At 41.7% G+C, this 15196-nt stretch overlaps 2 long non-coding RNA genes across 4 annotated transcripts in view; one reads left to right on the top strand and one right to left on the bottom strand.

Moving 5' to 3' along the window:
• LOC123611929 (uncharacterized) overlaps positions 1-15196 on the top strand; it is a 184014-nt gene that overhangs the window by 159522 nt on the left and 9296 nt on the right. The gene's annotated exons all lie outside the window — the stretch shown is intronic.
• The window catches only part of LOC123611928 (uncharacterized), a 175612-nt gene that overhangs the window by 63312 nt on the left and 97104 nt on the right, over positions 1-15196 (bottom strand). The window lies entirely within an intron of this gene.

Consider the following 15196-nt stretch of genomic DNA (forward strand, 5'->3'; position numbering starts at 1 on the left):
GGTGGGACTGCAAACTGGTGCAGCCACCACAGAGAACAGTTTGGAGGTTCCTTAAAAAAACTGAAAATAGTTACTATATGATACAGCAAGCCCACTCCTGGGTATATATCTGGAAAAGACAAAAAACACTAATTTGAAAAGATATATGCACCCCAATGTTCATAGTAGTACTATTTACAATAGCCATGACATGGAAACAACCTAAATTCCTGTCGACAGATGAATAAAGATGTGGTATGTATATAAAATGAAATATTACTCAGCCATAAAAATGAAATAGTGCCATTTACAGCAACATGGATTGACCTAGAGATTACTAAGTGAAGTAAGTCAGAGAACGACAAATATCATATGATATCACTTATATGTGGAATCTAACATAATGATACAAATCAACTGATGTACAAAACAAAAACAGATTCACAGACACAGAAAACAAATTTAGGATTACCAAAAGGGAAGGGGGAGAAAGAAATTAGTAGTTTGGGAGATTAACACATACACACTACTATATATAAAATAGATAAACAAGGACCTACTGTATGGCACAGGGAACTATATTCAATATTTTATAATAACCTACAATGGAAAAGCATCTGAATACACACACACACACCCCTGAATCACTTTGCTGTACACTAGGCTACAGACCAGCAGGGCTAGGCCAGTGCAGACCTGACAGTAACCATCAGCATGAACCGGCTCCCTGGCACTGGTCTCAAACCCTCTGGAAGCCCATGCCTTTTTTTCACAGAGCTGAGAAGTGAACGAATAAATGGCTGAATTAATCGTGTCCTAACCCAGAAAATATGCCCTTGCTTATGACAACTCCATTAAAGGATTCTATGGCTTTTCTATTACCAAAACATTCTCTGGCATGCCTTTCTACTTCCTGTGATCACAATGGGAAGAGGGGACAATTGAATCACAAAATCCTATAGGAATTCAAAGAAGGGGAAAAGAGCATTATGTTGAGATTTTGAAAATAGATGGGACTTGAAGGAAATGTTGATTACAGTTGGCAGAAAGATTAAGGAAATTATTCTGGGCAAGAAGAATGATAAGATACAGACATGGAGGTAAGAAAGAACATGTTAGCCTGAAGCACAGGAAATCAGTTTGACTAAAGCACTTGGTGGTGGTGGAAACCGTGAGAGAAAATGTTGATAGGGGTCATTCCTCAAGGATGGAGGATCATCAATGTTAGATTCAGGATATATCCTTTACTTCTGTTACCTTTAGTACCTCACCCAGAACCTGACACAGAACAGGCATTTAGTAAATGTTTATTGAGTGAGTGAGTGAATAAATTAGTGGATGAATGAATGAGTACATGAATGAAGGAATACATTTCATGAGAAAGAAAGTGTTCAAGTTGAAGCCAATGAGCCTGGAAGGATGGTGATGCTATGAACATAAATGGGGAGTTTAGGCATAGTAAGTTAGAGACAATGGTAGAATCTTCAAGTGGAAATTTCCCATAGGAAGCTATTAGGAATTAAGAAGAATGTGGAGATTTGTGAATCATTATTACAGTGGTAATTGCAACCACAAGTCTGGATATACTCTTGAGGGCACTTAGTGTAAAAGCTGAAAAGCAGAAGGCAAGGCCTAAGAAGTGGAGTTTACACCTTAGGCAGTGGTAGAAGAAGAAAACAGAAGAGAAACCATGGAGTTGGGGAAACTAGGAAAGTAGTGTTAAAGAATTTAAGATAGAGAAGCTTTTTTTTTTTTTTTTTTTTTTTTTTTTTTTTTTTTTAAGAAGTGCAGAGGATGACTGTGAGACAATGCAGCAAAGCTCAGAGACTGAGTAGGTTGAAGGATGGGGTCTTGTTCCTTAGACAACCAAGGACAGAACAGATGGAAAGTAGGATTGGTGTTGGGATAAGGCTGGTGAGTGTTCTGCTGGCAAACCTCCAGGATACAGAAAGAGGATGGGACACTGGCAGCTGGGCTGAGGAGGTTTCTCTGAGTATTGGAAGGCATCTGCAAAGCTAGAGTTTGAAGCAAAATAGACAGTCTTTCAGGCCCAGAGATAGAAGTGTTATTCTCAATTAGAGAAGCTGACCAGGAGCAAAGGATTGAAGAAATGCAGTAGTAACTCATCCTTGTATCCTTGGGATACAGATTATGAAGTAGGTCTAAGAATCTCATATTTAGCAGCTCTTTCAGGCTGAATCTCCCTTGGCTCTAACTTAAGTAGCCAAGCCAATTGACAGAGAACTCAAGATACTAACTAGGAAATCACATTACATACATACATAACTAGCAAGATGGCAGAATAGAAGGACATGGAGATCACCTCCTCCCACAAACACATCAAAAATACGTCTACAGGGTAATTCTCTTTCTTTTTCTGGCTTACTTCACTTAGAATGACATTCTCCAGGGCCATCCATGTTACTGCAAATGGCATTATTTTTTCATTTTTTACAGCTGAGTAGTATTCCATTGTATAACTATACCACAGCTTCTTTATCCAGTCATCTGTCGATGGACATTTAGGTTGTTTCCATGTGTTGGCTCTTGTAAATAGTGGTGCTATGAACATTGAGATGCAGGTGTCTTTTTGAGTTGAGGTTCCCTCTGGATATATGCCCAGGAGTGGGACTGCTGGGTCATATGGTAAGTCTATTTTTAGTCTTTTGAGGAATCTCCATACTGTTTTCCATAATGGCTGCACCAAACTACATTCCTACCAACAGTGAAGTAGGGCTCCCTTTTCTCCACACCCTCTCCAGCATTTATCATTTGTGGACTTTTGAATGATGGCCATTCTGACTGGTGTGAGGTGATACCTCATTGTAGTTTTGATTTGCATTTCTCTGATAATTAGTGATACTGAGCATTTTTCATGGTGCCTATTGATCACTCGGATGTCTTCATTGCAGAATTGCTTGTTTAGGTCTTCTGCCCATATTTGGATGGGTTGGGGTTTTTGTTGTTGTTGTTATTAAGTTGTATGAGCTGTTTATATATTCTGGAAATAAAGCCCTTGTCAGCCTCATCTATTGCAAATATTTTCTCCCATTCCATAGGTTGTCATTTTGTTTTACTTATGGTTTCCTTTGCTGTGCAAAAACTTGTAAGTTTAATTAGGTCCCGTTTGTTTATTTTTGCTTTTAGTTCTATTGCTTGGGTAGACTGCTCTAGGAGAACATTGCTGAGATGTATGTGAGAATATTTTTCCTCTGTTTTCTTCTAGGAGATTTATTGTGCCTTGTCTTATATTTAAATCTTTAAGTCATTTTGAGTATTTTTGTGTGTGGTGTGAGGGAGTATTATAACTTCATTGATTTACATGCAGCTGTCCAGTTTTCCCAACACCATTTGCTGAAGAGACTGTCTTTATTCCATTTTAGGTTCTTGCCTACTTTGTCAAAGATTAATTGATCAAAAGTTTGTGGGTTCATTTCTAGGCTCTCTATTCTGTTCCATTGATCCACATGTTTGTGGAATCAAAAAAAAAAAAAAGACAAGTGAACTTATATATAAAAGAGAAACAGACTCACAGATGTAGAATACAGACTTCTGGTTGCTGAGGGGAGGCGGGTAGGAAGGGATAAACTGGGAGTTCGAGATTTGCAGATACTGACTGGTATACATAAAACAGATAAACAAGTTTATACTGTATAGCACAGGGAACTATATTCAGTATCTTGTAGTAGCTTATGGTGAAGAAGAATATGAAAATGAATCTATGTATATTCATGTATGACTGAAGCATTGTGCTGTACACCAGAAACTGACACAGCATTGTAAACTGACTACACCTCAATAAAAAAAGAAAAATAGTGCCCTTAAAAAAATGTCATGCATATGTATGTATAACTGAATAACTATGCTATACACTAGAAATTAACACAATATTGTAAATCAACAATACTTTAATTTAAAAGACATAAAAAAATACATCTACATGTGGAACAGTTCTCACAGCATACATACTGAATGCTGGCAGAAGATCTTACAACCAAAGCTGCAAAAAAAGATCACCATGTAACCAGGTAGGATGAAAGAAAAAAAAACAAAAAAAACAGTAATCAGGGTGGGACCTGCACTCCTGGGAGGGAGCTGTGACAGAGCAAAGTTCCCCCGACCCTGGGAGCCCCATTCACCAGCTAGGAGATGAGGTGGGACAGATAGGGAGCTTCAGAGGCTCACAGAGGAGAGCAGCAGCCAGCGTGCAGCAGGAAGGACAGAAAGAGAACAGCACAGACAGCCTTGGCCACCTCGCTGCACTCTGTAGCCCAAGACGTGTGTCTGCTGGTGCGCACAGGGGCAGTGTGCTGAAACAGGCTTCAGCAAACAGACCAGGGAAGAGCACGGCCTGAAGGAACAGGAGTTTGGTCTGGGCCACTACTGGGAGTGTGTGGAGGACACAGCCCGGGTCTGCCATAGAAGCCCCATTGTTAACACACGTGTGAAGGGAGGGGCAGGGCCCCCCCACGGCCGCCGCATTCTCAGCATGCTCACAGTGGGCGTGGCTTTGCCTCGATAAGCTCTGGGAGCAGGCAGGCACCAGCATGTTGCCCACATGTGGAAGCAAGGCTGTGGTCTGGGCTGATTCCCTAGCTCTCATGGTGGGTCCAGGTGTGCAACTATGCACGTCTTGGTGCCTGACTTTGGTGTATCTGTGCTGGGGACTTTGTGAGCACAGTGCCTGAGGGACATCCAGGCCAACGGCCTGCATTCCCACAGCTGAGGTAGGGTTGAGGGCAGTGCCAACAACAGTGCACTTTGTGAGTGTACGTAATGGTTGATAGGTGATGCCACGGCACTCGCTTCCCGGTGGACCGCTCCTGTGGAGGAATACTCTGTGGCTCCTCTCCCTGCAGAAGCACTTGTGTCCCACCCACCTCACACCACATTTCAGAACCAGATCTGGGGAATTCTATTCCAACAACTGGGGAACAGACCCTGCCCTCTATAGGGCTGTGACAACCATAAGAGCAAACATGCTGAACATTCAGTGCAGGATTTGGTCACCACAATACCAACCACACCCGCTACCACGGTATAGTGACCAGCACACACTGAGGAAAGATGTGGCAGGAATCCATATGGAAAACAGCCCTCCCACCAAAAATAAGACACGTGCAGGCTACACAGGGATGCTTCCACATAAAAACAGCCCTTCAAGAAGACAGTAGATAACTATTTCTCCTAAATTCACAGTCAGAGAAATACTAGCAAAATGAAGAAGCAGAGGAACCACTCACAATTAAAATAAGAGAAATCCCCTGAAAGAACGAGTCAGACCTCTCCAGTCTATCAGATCCCAAGTTCAAAAAGGAGATAATAAAAAAAAAACTGAAGGAATTGAGAAAGGCTATTGATAGATATGCAAATCACTGTAACAAAGAACTAGAAACTATAAAGAGGAGTCAACTAAAATTAAAAAACTCATCTGCCAACATGAAAGCATTACAATAAATAGCAAACTAAATAATGCAGAAGAATGAACAGTGATTCGGAAGATAGAATGATGGAAATTACCCAATCAGAACAGTAGACAGAAAGACAAATGAAAAAAAAAAAAAATGAAAACAACATACAAGACCTATGGGATAATATAAAGTAAGCCATCTCCTAGAGCAATGGAAACAAAAGCAAAAATACAGAAATGGGACCTAATCAAATTTATAAACTTTTGCACAAAGGAAACCACTGACCAAAGGAAAAGACAGCCAACTGAATGGGAGAAAACAGTTGCAAATGATATGACCTATAAGGCATTACTATCTAGCATATGTAAACAGCTCATACAACTCAATTGCAAAAAAAAAAAAAAAGAGAGAGAGAAAGAAAAAAAGAAAGAAACCATACAACCCAATCAAAAAATAGACAGAAGACCTAAATAGACATTTCTTCAAAGACATACATATATGGGCAATAGGCACCTGAAGATATGCTCAACATTGCTAATTATTAGAGAAATGCAAATCAAAACTACAATGAAGTATCACCTCACACCAGTCAGAATGGCCACCATTTATAAAGTCTACAAATAATAAGTTCTGGGCAGGGTGTGGAGAAAAGGGAACCCTCCTACACTGCTGGTAAGAATGTAAATGGTACAGCCACTATGGAGAATAGCATGGAGGTTCTTTAAAAATCTAAAAATAGAGTTACCATATGATCCAGCAATCCCACTCTTGGGCATATATCTGCAGAAAAGTCTAAATCAAAAAGATACATGCACCCCAATGATCATAGCAGCACTATTTATAATAGCCAAGACATGGAAGCAACCTTTATGTCCATCGACAGATGACTGGATAAAGTAGCTGTGGTATATTTCTGCAATGGAATACTACTTAGCCATGAAAAAGAATGATATAATGCCATTTGCAGCAACATAGAGGAACCTAGAGATTATCATACTAAGTGAAATAAGTCAGACAAAGATAAATATCCTATGATATCACTTATATGTGGAATCTAAAAAATGACACAAATGAACTTACAAAATGGAAGCAGATTCACAGACCTAGAAAACAAAAGATGGTTACCACAGGGGAAAGGGATGGGGAGGGATAAATTAGGAATTTGGGATTAACAGATATAAAGTACTATATATATTTCCCTGTGCTATACAGTACAATCTTGTTTATCTATTCTACATATATACAAGAACTTACGGTAGCTCACAGAGAAAAAAATGTGATAATGAATATATATATGTTCATGTATAACTGAAAAATTGTGCTCTAAACTGGAATTTCACGTAACATTGTAAAATGATTATAACTCAATAAAAAAGTGTTAAAAAAATTAAGTACCTTAGATAAACAACAAGCTCTTACTGTATAGCAGAGTGACCTGTGTTCAATATCTTGTAATAAATTATAATGGAAAAGAAAAAAAATACAAAGGAAGTCAGGACCTCTATTTGATAGATCAATAACTTTAAAGACCCTATAGGACTTCTGAAACCTTTTGGTCATCTACTGTTTTCTTCCTGTATGGTGGGCATCCGGAGCAAGAGGAGGAAAGAGGGGAGCCCTGGTTTCCAGCCCCGGCTCCACTGCCAGCCTGAGAAGGGAAAGAGCCTGAGGATGGAGCTATGTTTTAAAAAGGGAGAAATGAGAGGACTGAGAGACTGATGCCTGCAAGAAGGAAGGAGAGGGTAAGCAGTGAGGAGGGACACAGGAAGGAAGGAAGGAGAGGAGCCAGTTCAGGACCAGAAAAGCCGCCTACCGGCTTAGCCATCTGCCCTTGCATACGAGAGCAGTGGGTAACCTCCGGGCTTCGCAGTTCTACAGACCCAGAGTCAAGTTCTGCCTTTACTGCTCCCCAACTGTGTCCCTTTGGACAACTTCCTTAATCCTCGGTTTCTCACTTATGAAGTAGCCTAGCTACAGTAAGAGCAAGGACAAAAATAATAGAATATGCCTCCTAGATTTCTTGTGAGAAATAAAATAACATGCCTGCTACAGGACTTGACATTCAATAAATGGTAGTTTGTAGAAAAGTAGTTCTTAACATGGATATATGAACTCTTTGGACCCCAATGGTCTTATTGGATAAATGGTAACTCTAGATTTGTTTGCCTGAGTCCTAGCCATCCAGGCTGCTGAACAGTCCCTGGGCACTGGAATATTCTCCATGCCAGGTCGTGAAAAGGGTACGTCGGTTGTCTTCCAAGATGATGGGGTGCCACTTAAAGCCAAGAAACTCAAATGAGACCCAAAGGAGAGAAATCTGCTAATGAGCCCATCAAGATAAAGAGGTGAGAATGTCGGCTTCTGACCATCTGTCTTGTTCTGGCAGCTCGGGCTGTCCAGACCCCCACCCCCTGCACCTCATCGAAACTTGCCAATGCCATTGATTTGTATTAATCTGATTGAGCATTCATTACCCCAAGTACCAACCTGTCACTATTTGCTTAGCTTGCATGAAATCAGAGCTACACAAAAATCAATGTGTGAAATCTTTGTATCAACATTTAAGAAATAAAAAGGGTTATGCTGACAGATGCACGTTTCCAGACAGATTAAAACTGACAAATTGGCATGATCCACTATGAGGGCAATGATGAGGTGCAGTGAAATGTCAAAGGTTTTGAAAATGGCATGCTGAGGGAAGGAATGCATTGCTGTCAGGGGGGAAAAATGGGAACAGAGAGGGTTGTTTAAGGGCTTTTGGGTTTGCACAAATACTGGTGACTTTTTCTGAGGAACTGACTTGTTTTCAGCGCGGCTGCTTTGGTGTTATTGTCCACTAGGAACCAATAAGAAAAACAGGGGGTTAATGACTTAAGCCAGGTCACCACATGCAGTGGCAGTGCCAGGACAGAATGGAGGAATCTGGATGCCCACTTCTGCCAATCACTGAACCCTCTGATGCTCAGAGGGAGACAGTCTCACATCTTGCCTTCTATACATCTTCTCCTTCTGAGAAATAATTGAAGGAACTCTTCCCATTTAAACAATCATCAGCCCCCAACAGAATTCTAGAGCAGGCTGATCAGGGCAGGCATGCTTTGCACAACAAATGCTATCTTCCACACTTCAGCTTACAAGACACTCATGCATTGGGTAAAATGTATTAGCTTTGATTGAAAGAACACCTTTAATAAAGATAATGGCCAACTTAATAAAGAAGAAAAAGTCACTCCTCTTTATGACATACACTGCATCTGTGGATGCACATACAAGCCATCACAGTACTCCAGAAGTGTGACAACATTTTCTTTTCATTTCGATTCCCTGTGCCTCGTAGCATACTTATGGACCATCTGCTTTCAACACCATTGGATCGTGTATGCTTCAGGAATGCAAATTCTTTTGCTAAAAAAATAGTAGCCAAGAAAGGTAAATAGATATGCTGCTGAGAAAGAAAACTGAATCCACTCCAAACAAACTCAAAAATTAATAACACATGTGTGCAAAAGGCAGAGAAGTCACCTTTGGCAAACCTGTAGGATGATGGAGTGAAAAAGACTGAGCTCTGGAATCAGACTTGAATTGGAATCTCACCCCCACCACTCACTGATGTGAGGTGTTTTTGTTAAAAATCAGTTTGCTAACTTCTTCTGAACCTCTAAAATGAAAGTAAGACTGTAGGAGTTTTAAGAGGATTAGGTGAGAAAAGGAGTATGAAAGTTCTAACATTTTGCCTAAAATATAGTACACTCTCAGTGCAGGTTTGTTTTCCATTGGGTCATTCATCATTATGATTATCTGCTTCTCTACCTCCACCTCTACCCATTAGAGTGGATACTATAGAAATGCTATGATTAATACTTTATTACCTGGTTCTACATAGATGCACATATTGCCCAGCCCTAAACTCTTCATTCCTCAGAGCAATGGAGACACAATCAAGTAAATAAAATTGACCTTTATTACCATGTGGCCAGGATTCATCACTATGCCTGTTGGTTGATATACCAGTGAATCCTTCTTTCACCGGCCCTCTTTGTTCTGGCTGTCTATGACTGCACACCAAATCACCCCAACACTTAGTACTTAAAACAGCAACGATCATTTATTTTGCCCTCAAATTTGCAAGTTTGGAAGGCTTGTCTTTGCTCCATGTAGCATCACCTGGCAGCTTGACTGGGGGCTGACAGATCTACTTCCAAGATGACTCACTCACATGGCTAGTTATGCTGGTGCTTGATGCTGGTAGGGAGCTGAGCTGGGCCCAACAGCTAGGGGCCTCAGTTTCTCTCCACATGGGCCTGTGTTGCCTGGTCTTTCAAAGACAAGCATCCAGCGAGAGGGAGAACCAGGTGGAAGCCATACCACTTTTAATGACCTAGTCTTGGAAGTCACATAGCATCACTTCTGTCACACCCTATTAGTTGAGGAAGTCACAAAGTCCTGCCCAGGTTCATGGGGAGTGGTCATAGACTCTACTTCCTGATGGGGAGTGACAAGTTTCTCGAAGAAAACATGGGATAGGAAATATTTTTACAGCTATTTTTGGAAAACAGAATCTGCCACATTTTTTCCAGGTCGTTTGGTTACCATCTTGGTCCAAACCTTTATTACTAACATTTTCTAATGCCATATAGAAAAATAAACTAAAAATAGATTAAAGACCTAAATGTAAGACCATATACCATGAAACTCCTAGAGGAAAACATAGGCAGAACACTCTTTGACATGAATTGCAGCAATATTTTTTTGGATGCATCTCCTAAAGGAAAGAAAATAAAAGCAAAAACAAACAAACGGGACCTAATTAAACTTAAAAGCTTTTGCACAGCCAAGGAAACCATCGGCAAAATGAAGACAGCCAACTGAATGGGAGAAAATAGTTGCAAATGATATGACCAATAAGGGATTAATATTCAACGTATATGAACAGCTCACACAGCTCAACATCAGAACAATCAAATGACCCAATTTTAAAATGGGCAGAAGAACTGAATAGACAATTTCCAAAGAGGAAATGCAGATGGCCAACAGGCACATGAAAAGAGGCTCAACGTCACTCATCACCAGGGAGATGCAAATCAAAACCACAACGAGACCACTCCTAGGTATATATCTGAAAAAAACCAAAACACTAATTTGGAAAGATACATGCACCCCCAATAGTCATAGCAACACTATTTACAACAGCCAATATATGGAAGCAACCTAACTGTCCATTAACAGATGAGTGGGTAAAGAAGATGTGGTGTATATATACAATGGATGGAATACTATTCAGCCATAAAAAATGAAATTTTGCCATTTGCAGCAACATGGGTGGAGTTGGAGGGCATTATGCTGAGTGAAATAAGTCAGACAAAGAAAGACAAATACTGTATGATAACTTTTATATGTGGAAGCTAAAAAAATACAACAAATTAGTGAGTACAACAAAAAACCAGACTCACAGATACAGAGAACATACTGGCAACCAGTGGTGGGGGAGGGGCACTACAGGGGTAGGAGAGTGGGAGGTACAAACTACTGAGTGCAAGATGGGCTCAGGGATGTATTGTGCAACACGGGGAATGTAGCCAATATTTTGTAATAACTGTAAATAGAACGTAACCTTTAAAAAATTGTATAATAAAAAATTAAACACAACATTGTAAATCAACTGTACTTCAATTAAAAATTTTTTAAAATGTTTTAAACCTTATTACTAACTTGCCAGAACTAGGCATTTTCTCCTTTTTCTTTTATTTTGGTCTTTCCTACTCTCTTCTATATAGAATTATCCTCCTAAAAGAAAGAAGGAAAATTCTGCTCATCCCACCCTCACCCCATTCAGCCTTCTTTGACTGCCCGTGGCCTGCTCATCTCTTACACGAAACACACACTTCATGATCTGAATACAACTTTGCAGCCCTAGCTTAATCCAGCCCCACACATCCAGCCTAACAACTCAGTGAAATTAAGCAATAGTCCATCTTCTCGAGGCAAAACTGTGAAGTGGAAAGACCCTGGACTCGTAGCCTTTGGAATCAGTCAGATCTGGGTTCAAGTCCCAGCCATGCCACTAGGCTGTATCATTTGTAAAATGAGCTTAAAAATTCTTATCTTGCAGAACTGCTAAGATGATGAAATGAAACAACGTAAGGAAAGTGACAGGCACAGAGTTGCTTTTAAATGGGTGTGATTTCTTCCTGTCTCCACTTTCCTCTCAAGTATCTTATTTCAGCACCTGTCTGTGAAGAGTGTCCTTCAAAAGCAGGTTATGGACTTGGTTTCCAGATGGCGTTGCCAACAGTTCGAGCAGGAGCTACACGCAGGGCAGCCCTGTCTACAGAATTACTTGGTGTCGTTTCCCTAGCCACAGAAAGCCACCGTGTGAGTTGGTGGCACTGATGCCCAGGGTGGACTTCCCACAATCTTTCAGTCCAGGCACTTCAAGGGCTTGTCGTACGTGGACAGAAATACATCCTGATGTACGTGCCTTTGGAGACAGCTGTGGTGCTGCGGTTTGTACTCCACAAGTCCACCCCGGACTGGGCAGATGTCAAAAGCAGTGTTGCTACCCTTCCTAAAAGCATCCAGTAATTTCCCTCTCAGTCTCCTTATTCTTTGGGGCCTGTTTATATATTTCCAATCAATTAGGGCATTTTTTTGGGTTACTTCTAACATTTTGCCTAATCAGTTCGCTTATTAATCCCATTAAATGTCTACCTTTCAAATTAGATTTCCATTTAGCAGATGATTTACTCAACAGATCAATAGGAAAGTTCCAAGAATTGCAATCTCCCTATTTCCAATAATTTGTAGAGTCTCGGAGAGGTCATCTCTCTCATCTATATCAGAAGCAGCTGATCTATGGTGAGCAAGCCAAGTTATTAAGACTTAACCTTTTAAGAAGATACTCACACTAAGAATAGCTCAACGTTACGGCACACTCAATTTTTAATGGAGTTACACTGAAGCTATTCATCCCAGGATAGACTTTGCTTTAATGCTGGCATCTCCCCATGTCTCCATAAGCCATCCATCCACAGCTGCTCCTATGACATTCTGCTATTTTCCTGTGTGTTTACAAATGTGAACGTCCGTGGAGACAGACAGTGTGGGTATCCACGTGCAAAGACTGGCATAGCTGTGCCTATGGGAGGCTGAGGGCAAAGAAATAATGCCTTCTCTCATCTTGTTCACCCAGCCTCAATCCTGCTTTCCAAATTCCTCCTGCACTTTTATTTCCTCCATGAAATCTTTCCTGATTTAACTCCATTCAGTTTCATTGCTCTATTCATGCCGTCATATGCATAGTTACTGGTTAACGTTTATTTAGCTCTTCCGATCTGTCAGACCCTGTGCTGAGTGCTTTATGTTAATCATCTCATTTACTCCTCAAAATAACCCCGTGAGCATGGTATTATTATTCTCTTTTCATACCTGATGAAACTGTGGCTCGGAGATGAGTGAACTTGTCCTGGGTGACAGTGCGTGTATTAGAGGTGGGTTGGGAAATCGGGGCTGTCTACCTCTATGGCCCCTTGGGACCACCCTGCGATGGGGGAGGCCCTCACTGCTACCCACCACGCCACCCATTCCACGGTTCTTGTGACTGAAGCAAGACTCTCCATGTGTTCATGGCTTTTGATGCATCTCTAAGCCATTTCCTTGTGTATCTGCTTCTGTTCCTTAAACTAAGGATTGCAAAGAGAAGAGCTGTATGGTTTATCTTCTCCCCAGGAAGCAGCCCTGGTGTAGTGGAAAGCACCCCTGGTGTGATGCATTCGTGATCTGAGGTCCAACTTGTGGCTTCCCCCCTTCCCCTCTGTGTAAATGCTGGTTGAGCCAATCTTGTTGAAGCCATTTCCTTGTCTTTAAAATGATGGTTATTACACCTGCAGTGGAACTGATGTCTGCACAAATGTTGGGTAAAGCACCATAAAGATGCAGAACACTCTTTCATGTCATCTCTCAAAGCCCCTGCAGAGACTTCTGATTTCAGAGCGTGAGAAGTCACCGGTGACCATATCAGACTCCTGGGAGAGCAGTGCCCACCGTGTGCAAAGTAACTCCTCAGAGGAGCCTGGGGTTCGGACCAGGTGGTAGGGGCTGATCCGCACACGCCCAGAGCCACTCCCTCCCCCGAACAATGGGAACGAGGAGCAGTGTGACTGGCAAGGGGCCACACAGCTGTTCTTTGAATCCTGGGAGGACAGCAGTGGTCTCCCATTGCGGGGAGAGGGGTTTAAGTTAAACCTGAGGAAGTATTTCCTGAGAACAGGCACTGGGAGAGTCTGGAATGCAAGGTTAAGGAAGGCTGGAATGTCCTTTGGAAATGCTGAAAAAAACGCAGAACAAAAAAACCGATCTATCTGAAGGTCGTGTTGCCTGGAGGCAGAAGAATGGATTAGTTCCTTTCAGACCAAGGAGCTAAAGAGGTCTGAGAAAGGAGCTCTGCTTCTTGTCTTGTCTCACCTTGCATCCTAGAAAACTTCTTTTCAGTGCCAGTAGGAAGTGATCCTGAGAATCATCGCAACACGTCTCCCCGTCCCCCAAATGTCTGGCCCAGCTGTCAACATTGTTTCATCCCGGGGGGCTGACTCCCCGTCCACGGAGTTCTTCGGAAAGCACAGCTCCCCTTCCAGGAGCCAGACTCAGACACCTAAGAAAGCTCTGAAGAAATATACCATGGAACATGCCACGCGACCTTCCCAGGTTTGTTTTTACAGGCAGCACTTAACTGGGGTCTACTTGGCAGCTATGACCATTAAGGTTTCCACCAGTCAGTCAGCAACCAAGAAACACAAAGCACTGGTTTGGTAAGAACGCACGAAAACCTCCCCCTTTATGCTCTCATTCCTGAGACTGTCATTGGGAAATGCTGCAAACAAAAGAGAAGTGAAGGTTTTGAAAGGTGCAACATGTGTGAGCTCTGGGCTCATAAAATCATTAGCCTTCAGAATCCTAGGAGTTGCCAACACACAGTGGTGACGAGTGTGGCATCTCTCCACACAATGTGGCGAGCCTGTCAAGGAAATACATGGCCCCACAAAATCACTTGCAAGGCTGCCTCACTTTTTTCACTGTTTTTTTAACCATCTTAGTGTCTCTGAGACACAGTTGGCCCAGATGGGTGATGAGAGGGATGTGAGGGACAACAATTGAAAATACAATTTTCCATTTCCAAGGCTTGATTTTTTTTCTTCTCCAAGGTCAAACTAACTTCACTGTTGTTTTAGTCCATGGACCAGTTTCATTTGCTTGGTTCTCAAAAACAACATTAAATCAGGGATTCTTAACTTGGCATCTACAGATGGGTTTGGGGCGTCTTTGAACCTATTAAAATTATGCAGAATATCACGTCTATATGCTCTTTTCTGGAAAAGATGATCTAAAGTTTTCTTCATATTCTCTTGGGGGTATATGATTGTAAAATACAAACAGCCATCACATTTAAGGGAAACTCTTCAGTTACCCCTCTGCCAGCAGAGCTTCCCTGCCACATGCCACCAGGTCTCTTGTCAAGTGACTTGCAGAGGGAGGTCCTCCCTCTCAAAGCTGATGCTGCGTATCAAGCGAGCCAGGGTGGTCTGTCATCAGATGCAGCAGAGGTAAAGAGATGATCTAGGTCATCTCTAGGGTTTCCTTCAATTCCAAGCTTCTAGGACTCAGTGAACTGTGACCCAGAAATAAGAATTTGGGGCCACATAATAGGCATTTTATTCTTGCTTTTCTTTAAGGGAAAATGGTCACCCTCTTTGCCTGCCTGCTCCTCAGGGGACTGAATCTGACAAGCAGAATAGGAGATGGAGTGTGTTGGC

This window comes from Camelus bactrianus, chromosome 33, assembly GCF_048773025.1.
Source record: "Camelus bactrianus isolate YW-2024 breed Bactrian camel chromosome 33, ASM4877302v1, whole genome shotgun sequence".
In the NCBI taxonomy this organism is placed as follows: Eukaryota; Metazoa; Chordata; class Mammalia; order Artiodactyla; family Camelidae; genus Camelus; species Camelus bactrianus.